We start from the raw sequence: 25,094 nt of genomic DNA, 5'->3' as shown, positions 1-25,094 counted from the left end.
ATTATTGGGAATAAGTAGGGACATAACATAATAAAGGTTCAATTCTCCAAAAAGATACAACACTCCTAAATGTGTACGTGTCTAACAACAGGGCTCCAAAATACAAAAACTAATAAATCTGAAAGGGGAAATGGACAAATACGCATTTATAACTGGTATCAGTACTTTTCTATCAATAATTAATAGAGCCCTGCTAGTTGAAGTCCAAAGCATCTGTATGAACCACTCATGGATGTCTATGTGTGTGTATGTGTGTATGTATGTATATAGTATAAAGAGAAGTAATACAGAAATAAACATAGATACATGTTGTAGTCCTTGGGAGGTACAAACGGTTAATGCATTCAGCTGCTAACCAAAATGTTGGAGGTTTGAGTCCACCCAGAGGCACTTTGGAAGAAATGCTTGGTGATCTACTTTTGAAAAATTAGCCATTGAACTGACACACTTGTGTGTCAGTACTACTCTGACACACATGAGGGGAGGGGTCACCATGAGTCAGATCAGCTTGATAGCAATCGAATGATTTTTTTATGCATTCTGCCAATGTTTGTCTTTTAATTGGTATCTTAGGCTGGGTTCTCTAGAGAAACAAAACCAGTGAGGTGTATATATATATATTTATATATAAATAGCTTTATATCAAGAAAATGGCTCACGAGGCTGTAGAGGCTGGTAAGTCTCAAGTCCATGGGTCAGGCTTGTGGCTTCTCCTGACTCACATAGATGCAGGGACTGCAGAACTCAAGATCTGCAGGTCATACAACAGGTCTGTGGCTCACAGGCTGCAAAGGCTGACAGATCTCAAGATCGGCAGGTAAGCTGGCAGGCCGTGGCTCACAGACTGCGGAGGCTGGTGAATCCCAAAATTGGAAGGTAAGCTGAGAGTTCAAGTCCCAAAAACTTGAGATCAGATGAAGAGGAGCCAGCTGCAGGATTCCGAGTGAGCAAAAACTCAAGAGCCTTGCCAGAAAGTCCACCTATATTGGATGCAGTCCACACCCCCCGAGGAAACTCCCTTACATCTGATTGGCTACTCACAGCAGATCCCATCATGGAGGTAATCACATTATATCACATCTCATCATGGAAATGATTGCATCGTTATACGACTGCTAAACTACATCATAACTGCCAAAGCACTGAGAATCATGGTCCAACAAAGTTGACACACAACTTTAATGATCCCAATTGTGAATTTAATCTATTTAAATTTAAAGCGATTAATGATAAGGAAGGACTTATGTCTTCTACTTTGTAGTAGGTCATATACGTATTTTGTTTCTCATTTTCTTCACTACCGTCCACTTTCGTGTTTGACTGATTTTTTTCAAGTGTACAATTTTGATCCTCTCCTTATTTCCTTTCCTTATATTTTTTAACTTCTTAGTGGTGATCATGAGGATTACAATTAATATCTTATGTTTATAACAATCTTCTTTTAATTAATACAAATTTAGCTTCAACAGTATACAACATTCTGCTTTTATTCAGCTCAGTTACCTCCCCTACTTACGTTGCTGTTACAAAAATTGCATCTTTATACATTGTGTGTCCATTAAGAGAGATGTATAAGTATTTTTATGCATTTGTGCTTTAAATCATATATGAGAAAAAGAGAGGCGTGATATAAAAATATTACTGACTTTGTTTTATCTAAGTAGTTACCTTTACAGAGTCTTCGTTTCTTTTTATGGCTTCAAGTTACTGTCTAGTGTCCTTCCGTGCCAGCCAGGATGATTCCCTGTAGCATTTCTCATAAGGCAGTTCTGCTGCTAACACCCTCCCTCAGGTTTTGTGTATCTGGGCATGTCTTAATTTCACCTTCATTTTTGAAAGATAGTTTTGCTAGATATTGACATCTTGGTTCATAGTTTTGTTTCTGTATTTTTTTTCCAGTACCTTAAATACATCATTCGACTATTTTCTTCTCTCAATGGTTTCTGATGAAAAATCAACAGTTAAACTTGTTGAGACTCTCTTGTACATTAAAAAAAAAATTTTTTTTGTACATTAGGGGTCACTTATCTGTCGCTGCTTTCAAGTTTCTATCTTCGTCTTTTGACATTTTGATTATGTCTGTCTGTGGATATCTATGTATTTACTGTCCTTTGAGTTTATTGAGCTTCTTGGATATCTAGATGACATTTGGGAAACTTCCAGTCATTACATTTTTAAATATTCTTTCTGTCCTTTCATCTTTCTTTCCTTTCTGGGACTCCTTAATGAGTATGTTGGTATGCTTGATGTTGTCCCGCAGGTCCCTTAGGCTCTGTTCATTCTCTTCATTCTTTTTCCTTTATGCTCCTCAGTTAGAACAATTTCAGTTGTGCTTTTTCAAGTTTACATTTTCCTGCTTTCTTGCTCAAATCTGCTGTTGAGCTCCTCTAATGAAATTTTTATTTCAGCTATTCAACTTTTCAGCTCTATAATTTCTATTTGGTTCTTTTGTATAATATTTCTTTATTAATGTTTTCTACTTGTTCATACATTCTTCTCTTGGTTTCCTTTTTTTGTGTGTGTGTTTATGGTTTGTTTAGCTCTTTGAGGAAATTTAAGACAATTGGTTTAAAATCTTTGTCTAGTAATCCCAATATCTGTGTTTCCTTAGGGATGCTTTCTGTTCATTTCTCTTCCTTCTTTCTTCTTAACAAATGAACCATCCTTTTCTTTTTTCTTTTTATGACTTAGAATAGTGTGTTGCAAACTGGATATCTTAAATATTATAATGTAACTCTGGAAATCAGATTCCCTCCTGTCATTAGGGTTTGCTTTTTTTTTTTTTTTAATTGTTGAGGGCCAGTCATCCATTTGCTTAGTGATGTTTCCAAACTATTTCTGCAGAGATTGTATGTCTTCTCATGTGTGGACACTGAAGTTCTGTTCTGTTATCTCAGCAGTCAGTTCATGACCTGACAGTGCTTTCTTTAAACGCTTGTAGCCAAAAAGAAAAAGTAACATTATCCCAGTCTTTGCAGATTGGCTCTGAACTGGCGCGTTCTTTCAATGCTAAGCAAGAGTGCCTAAAACTCTGCCCTAGCCTTCACTTCCTGCCCCCATGGAGCCCAAAGATCAGCCAGAGGTGCAAGCCTAAAGCTTTGTCAGGATCTTTATGAGCATATCTTCATCCTTAGGCAAGAACATTGCACTTCAGATTCCTCAGTATATATGGTAGCCCTTCAAAGCCCTTAAACCACCAACCATTGTCCTCTCAGCCCTTTTTCCAAGCTTTTGGATGTCTCTGCTGTTTTCTCTGTCCTTCATCCTTTGACCCTGGAGGTAGGACCAATTCTTTTTAGCTTCGTACTTCTGAGTTTCCATCACATTATACATTTTTTCTTGTGTGCTGTTGAGTCAATTCTGACTCATAGTGAATATAGGATGGAGTAGAACTTCTCCAAAGGTTTCTAAGGCTGTAATCTTTATGGAAGGGAACGGTCATATCTTTCTCCTGTGGAGTAGTTGGTGGATCAAATCAAAAGGTTTAAGAGCTGAGTGCTTAACCACTGCACTACTGGGGCTCCTTTTGACATCATGCATCATAATAGATTTTTAACACACCCCTCAGAAACATAGAAGTCCATAAATTATCAAGGATACAGAAGATTTAACATGTAAAAAAATACCAAATTGATATATGTGTATGTGTGTGTATTATCTAACCATGAAAGAATATACATTCATCTCATGCACATACATAGTGTGTATAAAAATTAACTGTATACTGTGTTATAAAGCAAGTCTCAACAAATTTCAAGAGTCTGCAATAACATAGAGGATACTATGTAAGTACACCATAATTAAAAAAAAAAAACCATCTTAGAAAATGAAAATACAAAATCTCCATTTTTTTTTATGTAAGTACACCATAATTAAAAAAAAAAAACATCTTAGAAAATGAAAATACAAAATCTCCATGTGCTCGGATATTTTAAAATACTATGAGTCAAAAAAGACATCATAATGAAAATTAGAATACATTTTGAAGTGAACAATTATGAACATAGTGCATATAAAAATTTGTGCAGTACAGACAATATAATATAGGAAACTTATAGCCTTAAAAATATAATTGGAAAGAACAAATCTTGAAAAATAAGTGAGTTAAACATCCATTCAAAATGTTGGGAAAAAACCAGAAACGAACATTCATAGGAATTTTTGTTTCTATTAATGATTGAATACATGCAACAGACGATCAACAAAGACTAAAGTTGATTCTTAGAAAATGCTAGTAAAATTGACAAACTTTAGGCAAGATTGATCAAGTGAAAAAGAATGAAGATATAAAAAACGAATATCAGGAATTAGAAAGAAAATGACTACAGATCTTGCAGAACATAAAGATAATGTGAGAATGTTATGAACCGTATTAGCCAATAAATTTGCAAATTTAGGTAAAGTAGGCAAACGTATCATACCATGTAAGTTAATAACAACGATTCAAGAAGAAACAGGAAGCAAAAGTAATTCCACAACTGTTAATAGAATTGAATTAGAGCTCAAACTATTCTCAAAAAGAAAACTTCATATCAGATGGCTTTTCCTGCAAATTCTGCCAAATATTCAAGAAATATTTCACAAATTCTTCAATATAAAATGAAATATATACCCAAACTCATTTTATAAAGCTTGTAGAATGAATATTGATACCAAAACCTGACAAGAGAAGCAGATGGGAAAATTACAGGCCAATGTCACTGATGAACATAGATGCAAAATATAAAAATAAATAGGCAAAACAAATCCAGCAATACTCTAAAGAAGAATATATTATGACCAAGTTGGGTCTATCCCAAGAATTCAAGGTTAGTTTAACATTCGAAAATGAATCAGTATAATTTGCCATATGTACAGGAAAAATAAATGTGATTATATTAATAGGTGTAATAAAATAAGTATTTGATAACCTTCAGCATCCACTCATGTTTTTTAAAAGAACGTCTAGCATGCCATGAGACCAGAAGAACCAGAAGGTTCCCGGCTGCTGTCGCTGAACATTTTGATCAAAGAGTCCATAGAAAAGCCCTGATCAAAAGGGGGAAAATGCAGAACAGAATTTCAAATGAACCCTAGACTTTTTGGAGCCACTGAGGGTGAATGAACTCCTGAAACTATTGCCGTGAGATAATCTTTAAACATTACACCAAAAGCATTCCCTTGAATCATCTTAAAACCGAAGTATGAAAAAGAAAAAACCAAACTGTTGCTGTTGATTCCAACTCAGAGACTCTGTAAGACAGAATAGCACTGCCCCATAGAGTTTCCAAGCTGCAGGTGGTGGATTCAAACTGCTCTTCTTTTGCTTGGCTACCGTATCACTTAACCACTGTGCCATGAGGGCTCCAGAACATTAGCTTACTTAACTAATAAAAATGGTCTACCTTGAGCATATGCTCTTTTAAGAACTGTCTACATGGCATCAGATTGCCAACAGCTACTGAAAAGATTAGATAGGAACCTTAAGGAGCAGTGGGTTTATGTTAATGACAGAGGAACAACTCAGAAAAGGAGGGTAAGAATGGTTGCACAACTTCAAGAATGTAGCCAGTGTTATTAAATTGTACAGGTAGAAACTGTTGAGTTGGTGTATGTTTTGCTGCATATATTCTCAACCAGAAAAAATACAGGTAATAATTAACAAAAAATGTCAAGGAGAGCTAAATATTTTGAAAATAAGACAGAGTTGCATGTGAGGGAATGAGTGGGGTGAGCTGTTTTAGATTAATAGTAAAGGCTTCTGGGAGCAGGATATTTGAGGAGATAACTGACCTATATCAAAGGAGAGAATAGCTGTATGAAGTTCTGAAGGGAGGGATATTGCCAATAAAGGAAAGAGTTGTTTCTGAGGCCCTTAAATAACCAAGTGTTTTGGCACGTTTGAGGAAGCTCAGGAAAGAAGTCATGGCTAGTGTGGAGTGAACCGAGGGAAGACTGTTAGGAAATGAGGTTAGTATGGTGAGCAAGCCCCGCATCATGAAAGACCATGGGAAGGATTTGGGAATTTTTCCTAATTGCCATGAGAAGCCACTGAAATGATGCTGTTATGTAGATTGTAAGAGGGAAGATCGGTGCATGGAGTCCAGTTTTAACCAAGAGATGATGGTGGATGTAAGGTGGAGGTAGTGAGAAGTGGATAGAGTCAGGATTTATGTTAAGGTAGTGCCAAGAGTCCAGAATATGTCAATGGATTGGATGCAAGATTTGAATAAAGGAGAGAAATCAAGGATGATTTCTAGGTTTTTGTCCTGAACGACCCAGAGGATAGTGAGAACATTTGCTGAGATAAGGAAGACTGGGAGGTAGATAAGACACTTGGACGAAGAATTTTGTTTGAACCACATTAAGTTTGAGATGCCTAGTAGACATTCAAGGGGAGATGTGAGGTCAGCCATTGGTGAAGGAACAGGGCAGAGTATGTAAATGAGGGTATCCTAGGGCTCAGGTGGAATTGACTGCCATGAATTGGCTCAGATAACCTAGACAGTGAGAAGTGATGAGTGACGTTACTTAAACAGGGCATGGAAATCAATGAAAAAGGTGTGGGAATGGGAGGGAAGCTAAGGTAGAGAAGTTTCTCTCTCCCTAAACCTGATTAGCTGGATTTGAAGACATCATAAGTTCCTGTATGAGAAATATCCAGCAAATTACCAGTTGATTTAATAAATTGATAACAAAGTCCACCTTTCAGCCAAAGATTGAAAAGCAAACAAACCAATTGTCATCCAGTGAATTCTAACTCTTAGCAACCCTATAGGACTGAGTAGAACTACCCCATACGGTTTCTAAGGAGCAGCTGATGAATTCAAACTGCAGACCTTTTGGTTAGCAGCTGAGCTCTTACCCACTGCACCACCAGGACTCAGACCAAGAATAACACATGTGAGGAACTTACTCCTTAGTTCAATCAAGTATGTAGAAATTGAAATTTGTAATTTTGGAGATTCCCCTCTTTTTTTTTCGAAATGGGGGGCATTGAGATGGAGGATTTTCCTATGCCCACCATCCTAAGGGATTTAATTAACCCATAGTTGAGACATTGTAAACATTTGAAGAAATTATTACCTTTGAGAAATTTGAGGGTGAGTAGGCATATCACCTGGCACCTCTTAAACTCCTTTTAAAAACCTGACTTGAAGACTCACCTGCCTTTTTGAATAAGTGCCAGCTTGAATAGGCAGGGTTCAGGGAATTGCCAACCAAAGGTATGGTTTCTCCAGAGGCCTCCAAGGGGTGTAAAAGAAGAGCGGAGCCAGACCCCGTGCTTGGGACACACCCTTGGTATGAAATATTTGAGTGTGTGTGTGGTGAGGGAGCACTGGGTGTGGGAGAGTGGGGTGGGTGGGTAATAGGGAAATGCCTGGTTTTTTTTAAGAAACAGTTTTTTACTTTTTTTTTTTTTTTAATTACAGTGAACAGTTCAGTGGAGACACATTCCTTATGTGCAGGGGCTAGTGGAAGTGCTGACAGCTGAGAATGTAGCCTGCTCCCCAAGTGCCAGTTGGCATTTTGGAGAGAAAACTTGATGTTTGGAGCACTGACTGGCCCTGCCTTTTCTAAATAATTAAGGGTGGTGGGGTGGTGGTAAGAGAAAGAGGATGGTCTATGAACACTGACCCTGGAAAATTAACCCGAGTGTGTGGGTTGTGGATAGCAGGAAAAGAACATCACCCGCAAATGACAGCAGTGCCTTTATTTATTTATTTATGCTTCTTTTTAGTTCTGAGTTGTTTTTAAGCCACAAATTAATGGGGCCACCATGAGTTTTCAGAGAATGAGTTTTACAAAAATCTAAGTGTTTTAAATATTGCAAGGATTTACTTATATATGCTGTATATGAGAAAAGTCCTTCCAGTTATAGGGAGGAGAAAGAAAGTATATTCAGGAATTAAATTTTCACAGTTCTCTGAATTCTTATATTTCTCCTGTTGTCCATTTTTCTTTTTTTGTCCTTCATCCACCCCTTCCACCTTGACCCACTGTCTTCATCATCTAGTGCTGCCATAACAGAAATACCATGAGTGGATGGCTTTAACCAAGAGAAATTTAATATCTCACATTAAAGTAGGCTAATAGTCCACATTCAAGGCATCAGCTCTAGGGGAAAGCTTTCTCTCTCTTTCGGCTCTGGAAGAAGGTCCTTGTCCTTAGCCTTCCCATGGTCAAGGAGCTTCTCAGGTGCAGGGACCTTGGGTCCAGAGGACGTGCTCTGCTCCTGGTGTTGCTTTCTTGATAGTCTGAGGCCCCCAACTCTCTGCTTGCTTCCCTTTCGTTTTATCTCTGGAGAGATAAAAGGTGGTGCAGGCCACACCCCAGGGAAAGGTGACCTGAGTGAGGGTGGTGTTACAATCCCACCCTAATCCTCTTACAGTAAAATTACAATCACAAAATGGAGGACAACTACACAATAGTGGGAATCATGGCCTAACCAAGTTGAGACACACATTTTTTAGGGTCATAATTCAATCCATGACACCCACCAAACCAAACTTGTCACCATCAAGTTGATTCCAACTCATAGAGACCCTAGTTGATTTGAACTCATAGAGACCCTATAGCATAGAATAGAACTATTCCATAGAGTTTCCAAGGACTAGTTGGTGGATTCGAACTGCTGACCTTTTGGTTAGCAGCTGAGCTCTTAACCACTATGCCACCAGAGCTCCTCTTGATCCACAGTCCACCCTAATTCACCACTGTGTTAGAAACTAAGGTTTTGCTACTCTGAAATAAGAACCTTTTACTACACTTTTGTGTTAGTGGTTGCTTTTGGTACGTCTTTAAGCACTGAACAGTTACCTCATACCCGTTAAAAACCCATTGCCACTGCGTCTATTCCAACTCATAGCGGCCCTATAGGGCAGAGCAGAACTGTGCCATAGACTTTCCAAGGAGCGCCTGGTGGATTTGAACTGATGACCTTTTGGTTAGCAGCCGTAGCTCTTAAACAGTACACCACCAGCGTGGGAGGGGTTTAATTGATAACATGATGTCTGGGCTCCAAGGGAGATGGAATGGATGTGCAGGAGAAGGGCATGCAGAGTCTGCCTGTATAGTCCCCAGAACTCTGTTCAAGATCATAACACACCTCAGTAATCACTTGAATCTAAACATACAACTTTAACAGTTGATGTAAATGACTTTACACATGAATTTTGGAACTCAACTCTTTTTCAATGGAAGTTCCTTCAACCTAGCCATTTGTTTGTATTCCCTTAATAATTATGAAAGCTAAAAATTATTGTGTTCATTCTGTGTGTAAGGCCTTTTTCTAAGTGCCTTGTGTGTTTTATTTAACCTGCGTAACAACCTTTTGCATAAGACCCATTTTAGAAATGGGAAACTGAGGCAGTGAGAGGTAAAGTAACGTGCCCAGATCACCCAGCTGATAAATTGTGTTAGGATTTAAACCCAGGCAGTTTGTTTCAGAATTTGCTTATGTAATCACTGTACATGACAGCAGTGAGCCCTAGTGGCTCTGTGGTTAAAGAACTTGGCTGCTAACTGAAAGGTCAGTGGTTCGAACCCACCAGCCTCTCTGTAGGAGACAGATGTGGCAGTCTGCTTCAGTGAAAACCCTATGGGGCAGTTTTACTCTGTCCTTTGGGGTCACTGTGAGTTAGAATCGACTTGATGACAGTGGGTTTTGGCACATAATACTAATGTGCAGTGTATTCTGTATGCCGTGTATATGTTCAGAAACTAATTTTCCGAACATTTATGCCATATATAGATTACCAATCCAGTTGCCGTTGAGGAGATTTTCACTCATGACGACCCCGTGAGTTTTCAGAGTAGGACTGCCCTCCATACGGTTTTCAATAGCTGTGACTATTTGGAGGTAGATTGCCAGGCCTTTCTTCCAAGGCAACTCTGAGTGGATTTAAACTGCCAACCTTTCAGTTAGTAGCTGAGCACTTAACTCTTTGTGCCACCTAATACATATATATACTAGGAGGTTTTCCTCCTTATTTGTACTTTAACGTTTTTTAGACTCTTACGAATACTTGTTCCTGGCAGTGAACTGGATGCTAAAGAACAGAATAGGCACATGTAACCCTCTCTCACCTTCTCCCTCCCCTCTTTCACAGAGATGAAATGAAAAGGAATTAATGAAGACAGATCACTGGATTAGGGCCCATACTCCGGGCTATAACAGCATGGGGAGTTTCTCCTGTCACTTCAGTTCTTGTTCAGGAATTGGTACCTGCTTTTTGTGAATCACAAAGACCAGTGCTGTATATCAAGCCATTTAGATTTGGGGTATGGAGCAGTGATTTAAAAAAATTAAATTTTATTTTCAGAGATTTTTTCTATTAATTGTTTACATTTATTTTAATTGTGTATTCTAAAACCCCTACAAAAAGGCATGAAATAATTGTTTAAATTTTAATTCATATGGGTCAAAATGTATGTTAAACTACCTATCGTCACCTTCACAGTCGTCGTTATGTTTGAGCCAATTGTTGTGGCCACTTGTTACCAAGTATGACCTGCTTCTCCAGGGACTGATCTCTCCTGACAACATGTCCAAAATATGTGAGATGAAGCCTCGCCATTCTTGCTTCTAAGGAATATTCTGGCTGTACTTCTTTCAAGACAGATTTGTTCATTCTTTTGGCAGTCCGTGGTATATTCAATATTCTTTGCAAACACCGTAATTCAATGCCTTCAATTTTTCTTTAGTCTTCCTTATTCATTGCCCACCTTTCGTGTGCGTATGAGGCGACTGAAAGCACCATGGCTTGAGTCAGGCACACATTAGTTTTCAAGGTGACATCTGTACTTTTGAACACTTTAAGTGGCCTCTGGCAGCAGATTTGCCCAATGCAATGTGTCGTTTGATTTCTTGACTGCTGCTTCCGTGGGTGTTTATTGTGGATCCAAGTAAAAATGAAGCCCTTAATGACGTGAACATTTTCTCCGTTTATCATGATGTTGCTTATTGGTCCAGTTGTTAGGCTGTTAGTCTGTGGTCTTTGATCTTCAGCAGTAAATGCTTTAAGGCCTCTTCACTTTCAGCAAGCAAGATTGTATCATCTGCATATCTGAGGTTATTAATGAGTCTTCCTCCAATCCTGATGCCTTCTTCTTCAGACCAGCTTCTCAGATTATTTGCTCAGCATACAGGTTGAATACATATGGTGAAAGGATACAACGGTGATGCACACCTTTCTTGACTTTAAGCCATGCTGTATTCCTTGTTCTGTTTAGATGACTGCCTCTTGTTCTATGTACAGGTTTCTCATAAAAACAGTTAAGTGTCCTGGAAATCTCATTCTTCCCCATGTTATCCATAATTTGTTATGAGCTGGAGTAGGTCTCAGAAATAATGTACCATTTCTTCCAGTTGGTTGTGCATGGCTGCCTACTTCCCTAGGTGGTAGCAGCTAAGGCCTGTCTCAGAAACACTCTCCTCCCCACTTAGCATGAGTTTTCACACTGCTCCATCTTCTTTCCCTTGTGTGTCTCCTGCCCTCCTCAGTGGCTGGGGAAAATGATAGTAGTCCACTGATGAGATTTATTCTTTTATTATACTTTATTTTATTATTTGTTTTTATAACATAGTTCTGTTAAAATCAAGGGTAATAAAGATGTTTGTATGATGGAAGTGGATAATCCCACCCACTGTGTCCATCTAAAGTTTCATGAGAAAACTGTGCCCACAACAGAGGGCTCCCACTCCTCTGGCTCACTGTATTTTCTCCTTGTTCATTTGCTCTTCCCTCTTTCCTGATGGATGCATGGAACCACTGAGCTTCAGGACTCCACAATTCTGCTTTTCATACCAGTGTTACTGTAATCTTGGGTTCCTGGGCTGCCTTGCCACAGATTTACTCATTCTGTTTCTGTTAATTATTTCATTACTTTAAAATCTCTCATGAATTTTTCCAGAAGTACATTCTATTCCTCAAAAACTTGGAAGCAATGGGAAAGTATGCAAAAAAAAAAACAAGAAAACATACGTAATGCATAGAATAAATTATTAACGTTCCAATATGTCTATTTTCTTGCTTATATTGGCATGTATGTGTATTAGAGTCTCTGGTTGATGCAAATGGTTAATATCTTGAGCTGCTGACAGAAAGTTGGAGTTCAGGTCCACCCAGAATTGCTATGAAAGAGAGGTCTGGCAGCCTACTTCCGAAAACTCAGCCATTGGAACCCCTATGGAGTACAGTTCTCCTCTGGCACACTGGTGTCATCATGAATCAGAACTGACTCAGTGACAACTGGTTTTATGTGTGTATTAGCACACACAGTTATGTATATTAACACAGATATTATATCCTGATATTTTCATTCAACATTAGTCTTTTCATGGTAATTTTTTTTGTTTTTTTTTAATGAGGGCATTAAATTACTTTATAATATTCTGTGTGCATGTAGTATATGTTTTTTAGCGATTTGACTATAGTTGCAATAATGTGCATGTTTCTAGTAATCTTTAAGCTATACTTACATCTTTTTAACATACATCTCTGCCATTAAATCTCTTTGTTTAATTATTGTTTAACACTCATTACGCCTAAGGGATGGTCTCAGAAGCAGCCCTGATCAATTTTTCTCCCTCTTACTCATGAAGCCCCTTAATGTATTTCAAGGTATCAACTACGAAGGATTTTACGTCCTTATCGTTTGTTTATTTTTCATTCAGTCAGTGTATTCCATGGGCCAGAAGTAGTCTATGTTATGCAGATACAGTGGTGAAAGGTACACACTGTCCCTGTCGTCATGAAGGGGACAACCCAGTGCAGGTGGGAGGAGCACTGGGGAAATGCAGCTGAGAGCAAGGACAGACAACCCTCCAGGAACCACACTGGACTTCAGAGAGGCTTGTTGGCTGCTGTTCACCTGGCAGGCTTCTAGATACCCGAGTACCCTTGGCCTTGGTGCCTGCTCCTCTCTCTGTTGACACCCTCCCTCTAGGATGCCTCAGTGAGTTTACTGCTGTCTATTTGTAGCTAAGGACGTGAGGTTTATACCTCCATCCATTCAAACTCCTCCTGGGTCCAGACTCATATATTCAAATGTCAGCCTAACTCTCTGTATTGACCTCTTTATGCATTATAATGATACATTCCTCATATGGCCATCATGAAAAGCAAACATGAAAGGAAAGCACAGGAGTGCCTGGCACCAGTGTAGGTACTCAATGACCATTAGCTGTTGGTATTATTCTTGACATCTCCATGTGGGTATCTAACAGCTGCACCATGTTATCTAGGCTATGAAACAATTCTTGGTTCCAACCACCATTCTGTTCTTATCGATGAATTTCTCAAGGCTTCGGTGATGGGAGTGTGTGTTTTTCCACACAATGGACATGATTAGGAATGGTAGGCCAGGTCCTGCACAATAAATTGCTCCAACATTCCTATGGGTGACCATTGAGACAAGTTTCAGCCACTGAATGTAGCAAAGAATTGGAACTACTCTCAGCTGTTCATGTGACTACTCTCAATCCAGAATATCTGGTAAGTCGACTGTTAGGGATTGAATTGTGCCCCTCCAAAATGTATGTGGAAATCCTAACCCCTGTACCTGTAATTCTGACCTTGTTTGGAAATAAGGGGCCTGCTTTTATTATGTGAATGAGGTCATACCAATGTAGGGTGGGTCCTAAGCCTAACTCTTCTTAGTTATAAAAGGAGCAGAATACACACAGACACAAACAGGTGAAAAGGAAGACAGACAAAGAAGACAGATGCTTCTAGAACGCCAGGAACACAAATGATTGCTGGCATCTACTAGAAGCTGAGGTAGACAAGGAAGGACCTCCCACTACAGCCATGCCCTGAATTCGAACTACTACCTGCTAAACTGTGAGAAAATAAATTTCTGTCCTTTAAAAGCCATCCAGTTGTGTTATTTTTTGTTATGGAGGGACTAGGTAACTAACACACATACCCGTGCTTATAAGTTCAGCCCAGTGCAGAACAGTTTTCTTCCCTCCTTGGTCTAGCCCACCTGAACCTGCTCTTTCCCTATCAGTGTCCTTTGCTTTCACCTAAGAGCTATGACAGAGTCCGCTTGATGCTGACGCATTGAAATTTCAATTTATTTTTTATTTATGATTACTATTAATTCCAATATTTTCTATGGTTTTCAATGGAGACAGCCCTATAATCTATGAATAGCAGTTATACTTTTTTTGTATTAGCTTACACTTCCAGTGTTAAATGTTTAATAAAAATAATGATAGAAGCATCCTTATTTTATTTTTTATTAATTTTAAAGAGAATGTCCCACCCGTCACCATGAACTATCATGCTAGTTGTAGTTTTCCACGTTCGGGAACTCCTTTTCTGTTCCATGTTTGCTCCTAGTCCTTATCTCTCCGTGTGATTGGATTTTATCAACCTGCTTTGCCCCCATCTCTTGAGGTGAGCATATGTCTTCTCTTCTTTCACCTATGCATGTGGTGAATGAAATTACTAAATCTTTAATGTTCACTCAAATTTGTATGCCTACAATAAACCGCCTTGATCATGGCATGTTACGTGGTTTACCCTTTGCTGGATTTCCTTTGCTGGCATCTTGTGTAGGGTTTTGCATCTCAGTTACTGAGTGTGCTTGTCCTCTAACTCTTCTTCTACCTTCTTTCTCTAATTTGTTATCATTTTTAAACTAGCCATAAGGATCAAGTTAGGGGAGTGTCTCATGTTTTTCTAATCTCTGTTGACTATGTACTAGATTAAAATGACTGTTTCTTGCATGTTTGCTGGAACCTGACTGGAAACGATCTAGGTCTGCCATTTTCTTTGTAGGGAGATCTTGAACTACTGACCCATTTTATTTAGTGGTTAAAGGCCTCTTCTGGTGCTAATTTACTTGTAAAAAATTCTGATGCATGTTCTAGATTGCTCGAATCTCATCTTTAAATATTGATTATCAGGGCTTGTAGCCTCATGCAAGCCAATTAATCAATCCCAGATTTCCCCAAAGTCAGGCTCTGCAACTATTCCTGGTACCAAATTCCCTCATCTAAGACTTATTTGCAAAGAAAGAGACAACAGTATGCTATCTACGCAGTTGTGTATCCGCAGCCTTCTTGAGTCCATAACGTGAGGTTACAGTCTTCTAATACTTTTTTTGTAATTGTTCTCTTTCTTATTTTTTTTTTCCTTTTTTCACTGCCAATACTGCCCCCCCCCCAGTCTAGTAGTTTTAAAGTTGTGCGTTTCAGGTTCAAGTCTGTAATCCAGCTGGGATTCTGTGTGTGCTGCATGTGTGCATCAAAAGAACACGCTTCTAGAAGCAGAAAGCAGGCAGTGGGACTGTTGGGTGGTTGGCGGGGCGGGGGGAGGGGAGCTGCTGCCCAGAGAGGGCACCCGAGGGAGGCAGGAGATGCCGGGCTGCCCACTGCAAGCCTGCAGACTCCAAGGGGGCGGAACCTGCGTGCGCCATGAGCCTTTTGAGACAGGCCCAAGCCCGCCCAGCCGGGTGCTAACCTCGCACCCGCCAGGCTTGCGGGTTCCCCCAGGACTAGGGGAAGCCTGAGGCCAAGGAGGGCAAGACCTAGGGTCTGGACCTGGGAACTGGTTCTGCCACGTGTGATCGCAGCACTTATGCTGGGAAGGGGGGCAGGAAGCATATCGCAACGTGCGTCCGGGCGATGACCCAGAAGGGCAGGAGTTGTGGTCACCCACGGACTCTGCGTCTGCATATGGACGCCCCCCCAGGGTGCAATTCCAGGAGCACAAGGCAAAGCCACAGAGGCCACAGTGCACCTCGCCGATGCTCCCCAGGGGCATTGCCCCAAATTTGGGGAACAGTCCCTCCTCTGGGCTAGGGACTTTGTTTCCTCCATTGTCATCACTGACTGTGAGCAGACTCTTGTCTAGGCAGACTAATGAGGAGTTATCAAAATGAGCTTCAAAGTCCGGATTTGAGTTAAGGATCATAAATTAACACAGAGAAATACGACTTTAGCAATAAGTGCCTGCTTGGAGCCCAAGTTGCCTGAAAACACAGAATTTCAGTCTTTCAGCTCCTCTGCTAATCTAGGGACTAAGAACTGGATCTCACTGGAGCTCAAAGATGTGGGGCACTGGAAATACTCCTGGGTCTGTCTGCTCATGGCTGATTGCCTGATTCCCAGTTTTATTATACAGCTTAAATACAGACCAGAAGAGGAGTTTGGGGCTTGACACCTGACATCTTAACACCAGTTCCTGTTTCTTGAGGAAGGAAGAGGTAAAATAAATCAGCGTTTACTGTTTCCTTCTCCATCCCCGGAAGTCCTGATGAAGACCCTCTCAGGTAAGGACTGACAGGGAGTGGCTTGGTTTACTATTCAACTTTGTCCTTCAGTCACTTTGTTTATGTCCTGCATGTAAACTATTGTGCATTGAGAAGCATTCTAATTCTTGTGCAGAAGGACTAGACCTCCTGCAGAATGACTATATTGTGCCTCCCTCGGGCACCCCTGTCTGCGCAGCACCCCCCAACGCCAACTGCCCAACCGCCTCTCTCCTGGCATTCTGCTTCTAGAAGCATGTTCTTTTGATGCAGAGATGCAGCACACACAGAGTCCCAGCTGGATTACAGACTTGAACCTGAAGACCTTATGCAGAATGACTATTTATGAACCACTAAGCTCAGTACTAAAGCAGGTACTTCCCCCTCAGAGAAGGCCCTGGGGGAGGTTGACACCTGCATTCCCCAGCGCTCCTGCTGCTCTAGAAGTGCCTGAAATGCCTCTCTGGGAAAGGCCTTCAGAGTAGTAGGCTCATGGCCCACGTGGGAATTCAGGCCTATTTTTCTGTTAGAACATCTCATTTCGCTCTGAAAATATTATTATCCAGTTTATTCACCAGGCATGAGTACAGACATCTCATATTTTCAAAATTAACCCCATTCTCTAATACTAATTTGCCACCAAGAGTATATTCCAAAGTTTTTCCAATAGGCTAGAAAGTCTTTGCAAAGAGGGGAGTCCTGCGCCATGTTGTGCAGTGACAGCAGGGTTGGCATAATATGTTTACCCAGATACCTACCACTTTTTTTTATTTTTTATTGTGCTTTATTTGAAACTTTACAGAGCAAATTACTTTCTTGTTCAACCATTTATACACAATTGTTTTGTGACATTGGTTGCAATATTCATGATGTGTCAATATTGTCCTCTCCTGTGCTCCAGTTCCCCGTTTCCATCCGCCATGATTCCTGTTCCGTCCTGCCCTCTTTTCAGTGCTTTTGGGCTGGTTTTGTACTTTTGGTCTCATACACATGATTGAACTAAGAAACACTTTCTTCACGTGTGTTATTGTTTGTTTTATAGACCTGTCTAATCTTTGGTGGAGGGCGAACTTCCGAAGATACTTTCCACTTTGTTGCTTGCCATAATTCCTGAAATTCCAAGCCTGCCACCTGAAGAACTTCCTTTAGTGTTTCATTTAGAGCAAGTCTGGTGGCGATGAATTCTCTTAAGCGTCTTTCACCTGAGAATGTCAATATTTTTCCTTTACTCATGAAGGAAATAACAGCCTATAGAACACTGGGTTAATGTTTCTTTTCTTTCAGTGTTGAAAAAATGTTGTTTTCACAGCCTTTTGGCCTCCATGGCTTCTGATGATGAATACAGAGTCATTCCAATTGTTTCTCCTGTGTGAGATGAGTTGTTTTCTCTCTAGCTTCTTTGAAGATATTTTCTTGGTCCTTGTTATTCCACAATTGACAATGAGGCATTTGGGCGTAAAATTATGTGAGTTTAACTTGTTGGAGTTTGCATAGCTTCTTGAATCTGTAAGTTTATGTCTTTCAACAAATTGGGAAAGTGTTGAGCCAGTATTTCTTCAGATACTTTTTTCTACACCACATATTTTCTCTACACCGTATGGAATTCCAATAAATAAATGTTAGATATTTTTGAATTTTTTTGAGGCTCTGTTCATTTTTTTTCAATATTTGTTCTCTGTTTTCAGATTGGATATTTTCAATTGAACTGTTTTCATCTCACTGATCCTTTTGTCTGTCAACAGCATTCCGCTGTAGAGCTGATCAAGTGAATTTTTTATCTCTATTTTTCTGTTTTTCCTGTCTAAAATTTTCATTTGTGAATGGTTTCTATGTATTTTTCTATTTTTCTAAGTTGTGCCTGTTACTTCTTTGAGCATGGTTAAAGTAGCTTTTTAAAGTTTTTGTCTGTGATTCCAAGACTGTGTCTTACTTCAATCTTACAGAAAATGTCGATGTTGTTTGTTTTAGGAATCACTTGACCCAGTTATGTTCAGGCTGCAGGTTCTTTCCCAACTTCTGTGTGCTGTGGCTCAGATGTCAGTTCAGATTTTGAAGACTTTGCAGTGATATTTGGATGTAATCTATGGGAGTGTCACTCAGTCTGGGACCTTGTTGGTGTTCTAACCCATAATGCAGTTCTCAAAGGATTGATCTACTTCTTAGGGTCAGAGCAAAGCATATGCAACTGTGGGAGTGGGGAGGGGTATGAAAAACAACTTTATGGTATCCCTCTCTTGAGCCGCCTGGTCTCTGTCTCTCTGAGGCTCTCTGATGTCTGAGCAGCTACCTTCCTGGTCCACTGGCAAGAATGTTGGGGCTTTAATCTCTTCATTCTGCTGCGCAATTAAGTGACTGGGTCTGCGTATGAGGCCAAATAATGGTAAGATGGAGAAAATGTAACAGAGATTCCTGTACATTATTTGGTCCTTATATACTTAGGTCAGAGAGAAGGCACACTGTTTCGGGTGATACTTTGAAACAGGTATGGAGAAAAAGGCATTAACAGGTCGATAGCTGCATACTCGGTGTTACGGATTAAACTCTGTCTTCCCAAAATGTATATATCAGCTTGACTAGGCCATGCTTCTCAGTATTGTGCGATTATCCACCATTTTGTCAGCTGATGTGATTTTCCAATGTATTGTAAATCATACCTCTATGATGTTAATGATCGAGGATTTGAAGCAGTTATGTTAAGGAGGCAGGGCTCAGTCTACAAGATTAAGTTGTGTTTTAAGTCAATCTCTTTTGAGATATAAAAGAGAAAAGAGCAGAGAGACAGGGGGACCTCAGTACCACCAAGAAAGAAGTGTCAGGAGCAGTGCATCCTTTGGACCTAGGATCCCTGTGCTGAGAACCTTCTTGTCCAGGGGAAGATTGGTGACAAAGACCTTCCCCTAGGAGTGACAGAGAGAAAAAGCCTTCCCCTGGAGTTGGCACCCTGAATTTGGACTTATAGCCTTCTAGACTGTGAGGGAATAATTTTCTTTGTTAAAGTCATCCGTTTGTGGTATTTCTGTTACAGAAGCACTGGATATCTAAGACGCTAGGTACCAGGAGATGTACATTTCCCAGCTCTTTCACTCCCAGGGACACTATGACTAAGTAGCCAATGCCATAAATCCATGCGAGCAGACTGTTCTGATTACTGCTTTGACTCTACTGTCTGTTATGGTAACCACACCCACCTTGTCTTTGTTGATTGAGTGCTACCATTTGGCTGCTACCACCATGGGGTCCAGTCAACTGCATTGTAGTCAGGTGTCTTAATTCAGTTAGGGCAGTTCTCACTGTGGACTCTTACTTACATAAAATAGCAACCACAGAAGTCTTCAATAATGCTGGGGCTTGCTTCCCAAATTTGTACCTTACTGCTATGGTAAAAAGAGAGCCCTCTGGGCACTCCGTGTGTGGGTCTGTGGGTCCAGCCTAATAAATCCATTCTAACATGCCAATTTCCCTCAGCCTTTGGATACCTTCTCCTACAGTATACAATGGCAGATCTGCCATTTCCACTTGATTTATTTTAGGCCACCACTTAATCCATGCTTCAGTAAACCAGCCAAATAAACTATGAGATCCTTTTCTAACCTCTCAAGCTGAAACACTGAGTGAAGAATCTATGCTTCCTGGGCCTATATCAATAAACTCAGACTAATCCACCTTTATGTTGCTTGCACCGTTATCCCACACCCATAATAGCCATTCCCACACATATTCACCAGGTTTCTGTATGTATATATTAGAAAAATCAAGCAGTTCTTTTGGAGTTTAGCATAGCTTTTCCTGGGTCACACTTCATAGCTCACCTTTTGGGGCTTGTTGGGACTGAAGCCTAGGTATAGGTCTAGAAGGAAAAATGGGCAGTGGCAGTGGGATGTTCAGCCGTGTCTTATAAGGCATCTGCCTAAGGTGATGCCCCAGGCAATGCCCCAGACACCACCCCAGGAGACAACTCAAACAAGACACTTCAGGCACAGCTGGGGTAATCTCATCAGATGGAGGTGGAAGGGATAATTGTTTTACTGGGAAGGGTGCCTTAGCAGGCAAAGTTAGAGAATCTCTTCAGATGGAGTAAGAGGTCTGGTTCTGTTAGGAAGAGCGATTCAACAGAAATTGGAGGTTCATTGTCCCCCACTTCCTGACTATCTGCCCATATGTCCTCATCCCAAGTTTCAGGATCCCATTTCTTCCCAATCAGTGCCCTTACTTTAACTTCAGAAACCATTTGAGGTTGGATATTCAACTGGCGCTTTAATTCAGTCACTCTTATGATAAGAATCTGAGTTTATTTTTGGCAGCATTAGCCTTGTTACTATAAGAAATACGGTTTTCTTTCTGGGCACAAGTGGCAGCTTTCAGGTCTTGTATGTGGTGCTTGAGCTTTGAGTCCTTTTCTTTCATTCACCAGTGTGGCTAGCAAAAGCAGGACCAACCAAGCAGCTTCCTTATTATTCTTATTCTGACAAAATTATAGAAAAGTATCAAATATGTAATCAGGCAGAGCCTTGTCTCTCACAAATATTTGATCCAGTGGTAGTAGTATTTTGCGTATTTCTATTGTCACCTCCCACCATGGATTAGCAATAGCCTGTTTACTACTGGAGGCAGTCATCAGTGCCTTTAAGATTAGCCAGACTTGAGAATCAATTCAGAAAACTCGTCCTTAAGATTTGGTTCCTCTGGAACCACTGTAGGTACCAAATATCTTAGCCTGGGATCTCTAGAGATGCAAAACTGGTGAACAGAATATATATATACACACATATATATGAAAAAAAAAAAAGAGTGTGTGTATATATATACGTGTGTGTATATATATATATATATATATATATATATATATATATATATATATATATATATAAATTTTTTTTTTTTTTATATGGAAACCCTAGTCGCATAATGGTTAATAGCTATAGCTGCTAACCAAAAGGTTAGCATTTCGAATCCACCAGGCGCTCCTTGGGAACTCTGTGGGCCAGTTCTGCTCTGTCCTGTAGGGTCACTATGAGTTGGAACCGACTCGACGGCAATGGGTATACACACACACACACACACACACACACACACACACATATGCTTACATATGTTAGTTGTGGCTCTTAGAGGCCATCGATCCTGTGTAAAACAGAATGAAACACTGCCTGATCCTGAACCATCCTCACAATCATTGCCATGTTTGAGCCCATTCTTGCAGCCATTGTGTCAGTTCATGTTGTTGAGCGCCTTCCTCTTTTTTTCTGACCCTCAGCTTTTCCAAGCATGATGAGCCTCTCCTGGGACAGGTCCCTCCTGAAAATATGTCCAAGGCACGTGAGACGAAGTCTCGCCATCCTTGCTTCTAAGGTGCATTCTGGGTGTACTTCTTCCCAGATGGATTTGTTTATTCTTCTGGCAGTCCATGGTATATTCAGTATTCTTTGCCAACACCATATTTTAAATGAATCAGTTCTTTGGTTTTCCGTATTCATTGTCTAACTTGCTCAAGCATGTGAGGTGATAGAAAATATCATGGCTTTGCTCAGGCACACCTTAGTCCTCAAAGTGACATCTTTCCTTCACAACACTTTAAGGAGGTCTTTTGCAATAGATTTGCCCAATGCAATACATTGTTTGAATTCTTGACTGCTGCTTCTGTGGGCATTGATTATGGATTCAAGTTAAATGAAATGCTTGATGACTTCAGCATTTTCCCTATTTATCATGGTGTTGCTTACTGGTCCAGTTGTGAGAATTTTTGTTTTCTTTATGTTGAGGTGTAATCCATACTGAAGGCTGTAGTGGTTGCTCTTCATCAGTAACTGCTTCAAGTCCTCTTTACTTTCAGCAAGCAAGGTCGTATCAGCTCCATATCATAGGTTGTTAGTGAATCTTTCTCCAAAACTAATGCCATGTTCTTCTTCTTACAGACCAGCTTCTCAGATTATTTGCTCAGCATACAGATTGAGTAAGTATGGTGAAAGGATACCGCCATGACACACAACTTTCTGATTTTAAACCACACGGTATCCCCTTGCCCTACTCAAATGACTGCCTCTTGGTCTACGTAGATATTCCGCATGACTACAGTTAAGTGTTCTGGAATTCCCATTCTTTGGTAAGCTATTCAATTTGTCATGAGCCACACAGTTGAGTGTGCTTGTATAGTAAACAAAAATAGGTAAACATCTTAGTGATAGTCTCTACTTTCAGCCAAGATCCATCAGACATCAGAAATGATAACCCACGTTCCATGTCTTCCTCTGAATCCAGCTTGAATTTTTGGTAGTTCCCTGTCTGTGTACTGCTGCAACTGTTTTTAAATTATATTCAGCAAAATTTTTCTTGCATGTAATGTTAATGACATTGCTCGATAAGTTCCGCATTCCGTTGGACCACCTCTCTTTGGAATGGGCACACATATAGATCTCTTTCAGTCATTTGGTCAGGTAGCTGTCTTCCAAATATATTGGAATAGACAAGTGAGCACCTCCAGCACTGCGTCCGTGTGTTGAAACATCTCATTTGGTACGCCATCAATTCCTGGAGCCATGTTTTTTGCCAATGGCTTCAGTGCAGCTTGGAGTTCTTCCTTCAGTACCATCAGCTCTTGATCCTATGCTACCTCCTGAAATGGTTGAACGTCGACCAATTGTTTTTGGTGTATTGAGTCTGTGTATTCCTTCCATCTACTTTTGATGTTTCCTCTGTTGTTCGATATTTTGCCCATAGAATCCTTCAGTATTGCACCTAGAGGCTTGAATATTTCCTTCAGTTCTTTCAGCTTGAGAAATGCCAGGTGTTTTCTTCCCTTTTGGTTTTCTAACTCCAGATCTGTTCGCATTATATTATCATACTTTGTCTTCTCCAGCTTCCCTTTCAGGTATTCTATTGAGCTCTTTTACTTTATTTTTCCTTCCATTCTCTTTAGCTACTGTACATTCAAGAGCAAGATTCAGAGTCTCTTGTGACATCCTCTTTGGTGTTTGCTTTCTTTCCTGTCTTTCTAATGACTGTTTTTTTCATATATGATGTCCTTGCTATCATCCCACAACTAATCTGGTCTTCGATCATTAGTGTGCAGTGCATCAAATCTATTCTTGAGATGCTCTCTAAATTCAGGTTTGATATACTCAAGGGCATACTTTGACTCATGGACTTGTTTTAATTTTCTTCAGCTTCAACTTGAACGTGAATATGAGCAACTGATCATCTGTTCTGCAGTCAGCCCCTGGCCTGATTCTGACTCATGATATTGACCAAGTGAAGAGTGATTCAGAGAAAAACATGGGTAGAGTGTGACCTAATTTCCATAAAAACAAAGAAATGAATGTACTTACACGTGTCCCGGCAAAAAGAAGTGTGTAAAAGGGTACATATGTATCTTTGGACACTGGACACTTCAGGGGAGCAGGTACAATATACTTATGTGGGGATGGCTCTTATTAAAACTTCTATATACAAATCTCTATTGTTAAATGTGTTATAAGAATGTAAAAGCTTTTAAAGTTTAATAACATCATACGTGTATGTGTGTGTATTTGAAACTTTTTTTTTTTTTTTACTATTTTATATATGTGTTTTTTAGTTATCTAGTTTTTTTTTTAGTGTGGCTATAGCAGAGATACCACAAGTGGATGGCTTTAACAAACAGAAACTTATTCTCTCACAGTTTAAGAAGCAACAAGTTTGAAGTCAGGGCACCAGGTCTAGGAGAAAGCTTTCTCTCTTTGTGGCTCTGGGGGAAGGTCCTTGTCATCTATCTTCCCCTGGCCTAGGAAATTCTCAGCGTGTGGACACTGGGTCAAAAAGACGTGCTCCACTCCAGACACTTCTTCCTTGGTGGTATGAGGTCCCTCTCATTTCCGCTCACTCTTCTCTTTGTATCTCAAAAGAGACTGACTCAAGACTCACCCTAATCCTGTAGATTGTGTCCTCCCTCATTAACCTAACTGTCTCTAATCCCGCCTTATTAACATCACAGAGGTTAGAATTTACAACACATAAGTAATTACATCAGATCACAAAATGCAGGACAACCACACAATACTGGGAATCATGGTCTGGCCAGGTGGGCACACATTTGGGGGGACACTATTCAATCCATAACAATAGAGAAAACACTGTCTTCAATGCCAGATTCAGAGACTTTTATCCATCTATGAAGGGCAAACACAGAAATTGAACAAAATTCAGACCAGCGAATTATTGCTTGCTCTTGTAACTAATGACTTCTTCCGGTCTCTGTACCTGGAAATGGCCAAAACGAATTCTGTGAGGATTAATTCAGTTATTGCTAAAACATCTACTGCATTTACATGTCTACAGATAAGGAAGAATGCTGGACACCATGTGTGATTCATTAAGTAACACAGGGACTATTAGACTGTTGTTCTCCTTCTCTGATATGCCACTATCACCTTCTCCCCTTGTTGCTCTCCTGAAAAACCCACACTTGTATATTCTAGGCTTTTTTCCAGGATTGAATTTGCAGGAAGTTGAAGATATATCTTTGAAAGATAAAAAAGACTTTGGCCACATTGTCTTTAGACAGTCAAACTTCCCAGCCAGCCTCTGTGCAGGATGGGAATTCACAATCCCTCCTACTCAGTACCTCTGAGCAGGACAGGATTTCTGTTTCATTATCAGGAGACTGTGGAATTCACCCCTCTTCAGAAAACTTACTTTCCTTTGCCTCAAACTGTCCCTCTCAGGATCTGTCACGGTCACTCTGAGAAATTCACATGGGCAGCCTGTATGGAAGTGCCCATCCTAGAGACCCTGCCCTCCCTTCCTTGCTCCATAGGGCTTCCTCTGACACTTGGGGTCACATCTCCCAGGGAGTACACACCTCTGGCACTTCCAGG

At 40.2% G+C, this 25,094-nt stretch overlaps 1 long non-coding RNA gene across 2 annotated transcripts in view; it reads left to right on the top strand.

The window, feature by feature from the left end:
* Positions 1 to 24,449, top strand: part of LOC135229892 (uncharacterized) — a 40,813-nt gene extending 16,364 nt beyond the window's left edge. For both annotated transcript variants that reach the window (XR_010320561.1, XR_010320560.1), the window contains 2 exons: positions 16,119 to 16,266; positions 23,406 to 24,449. This is a non-coding gene — a long non-coding RNA (uncharacterized LOC135229892). The remainder of the gene's footprint in view (positions 1 to 16,118; positions 16,267 to 23,405) is intronic.
* Positions 24,450 to 25,094: the final 645 nt, after the last annotated feature.

The sequence above is a fragment of the Loxodonta africana genome, unplaced genomic scaffold (assembly GCF_030014295.1).
Source record: "Loxodonta africana isolate mLoxAfr1 unplaced genomic scaffold, mLoxAfr1.hap2 scaffold_59, whole genome shotgun sequence".
NCBI lineage: Eukaryota > Metazoa > Chordata > Mammalia > Proboscidea > Elephantidae > Loxodonta > Loxodonta africana.
Note: the sequence above shows the minus strand (reverse complement) of the source record. Positions and strands in the feature narration are given on the sequence as shown.